The sequence below is a fragment of the Drosophila novamexicana genome, unplaced genomic scaffold (genome assembly GCF_003285875.2).
Source record: "Drosophila novamexicana strain 15010-1031.04,08,12 unplaced genomic scaffold, DnovRS2.1 tig00000463-arrow-arrow-pilon, whole genome shotgun sequence".
NCBI classification, from domain to species: Eukaryota; Metazoa; Arthropoda; class Insecta; order Diptera; family Drosophilidae; genus Drosophila; species Drosophila novamexicana.
Genome location: NW_020824807.1, coordinates 355,623 through 357,424, shown reverse-complemented (window position 1 = coordinate 357,424; position 1,802 = coordinate 355,623).

Here is a 1,802-nt window from a genome sequence, read left to right as displayed (position 1 = left end):
AACGGAGTTGCTTTCTGGAGTAAGTTATTCTGCCACAAATTAATCAACATTTTAAATTATATTTGCCAATTGCCACAATAATAAAACAACAATTTCATATGCAAATGAATGCTGCGCTCAGAGTCAATATGAGCAACTTAATGGGTAACAAATTCGAATACGAACACAAAGTGAATTTTCTCAGATAAATATTTACTTTTCAAAAGGCAAAAGCCTTAACGTAATTAGCCAAATTCTTTTCCCTCGCTCCACTCCACCCCTTACCCACCAAATGAGGCTGAGAATTCGCTCAAGCAAACGATAATTATCAGCCACATTCGTCGTACGCAGGCACACAGTACATAGTCTAAGTAAGTTTATACATTTGAAATACTTATACTCAGATTTACGCTGTATATGTATGCTGTGTATTTTAAACTTGAACACAGGGTATTTCCCAGCCGAGCAATCCGATTTGTTGATTTTTCCGATTGTAAAGCAAATGTGCGACCAAAAGCTAAAAAAAACAGGAGCAAGCAGGGCGAACCACCTTCATGGCGAATTCTCGCGCCCTCTGCAGCTCTTGCGTTAACATTATTTTATTTAATTAGGTAAATGTATGCAAACCCTCATACCTATCCACACATATATAGTACATATGTAGCTAAAAGTGGCACAACACATGTTGTAATTACAACAAAGTTTAATAAAGCTGCCTGCCTACGGTGCGTATAATTGTTAATATGCCTTATCCAGTATGTGTGTGTGTGTGTGTGTGTGTGTGTATGTGTGGGTGTGTGCTCGTGTGCAACCGAAGCAATGAGTTTTAATTGCTGGCTGTAAAACTTTAAGGACATTTATTTTGAAAAATTAACTTCTTAACATAGGAGCAAGTGTGCTTTAGTATACAAAATTGTAAAGCGTTTGTTGAACTCAATTTGCTTCAATTTTTAGAGGATTCATTCCATTAAATTATAAATATTTAATGAATTTTGTAATTATAAATAATTAACATATTCCCACTACATGTATGGTTATTATGATTTTGGCTCGAAATATGTAACGCATAGAACAAGTCATCTCCGACCCCATAAAGTATATATAGTATATATATATAAGTATATATATATATATATATATATACTATAGTATATAAATATACATATATAGTATAGTATATATATAGTATAGTATATAAATATATATTCTATAAATATGTATATATATTCTTGATCATTATCAACAGCCGAGTCGATATAGCGATAACCTTCTACCCGTTTCTATGCGAACTAGTCTCCCAGTCTTAAAGCTGTTTTTATGAAACTTTGCAGAAGTGCCTCTTTCTGTTGCACGAGAACATTTGTCGGCACCGGATGGATCAGACCACTATATCATATAGCTTCCATATAAAAGATTGGTGGAAAATTAGGTTCTTGTATGAAAAACTTTTGTTAATCAAGATATATTGACCAAACTCGGCATTTATTACTTTCACTATATATATGCAAAATCCTTTCAACTTGGGACCAATATATCATACAGCTGCGGTAGGTAGAAAATCTTGTTGTTGTATGGAAAACTTTTTTGTTTTTCAAGATATATTGACCAAACTTGGCAAATGGAAAAGGTTCGACCTACAAGGGTATTAAATCTTCCCCGTACCGAATATATTCGTTCTTTCTCGTTTAAGATAAATTTGCAATATTTGTAATGGGCTTTTCTTTGAGTTTAAATATACTTTGCAGATCTGACTTTATTACAATATATGTTATTGGATAAAATATTGATCTGACTTTGATAATACTTTTTCTTTATTAATATTT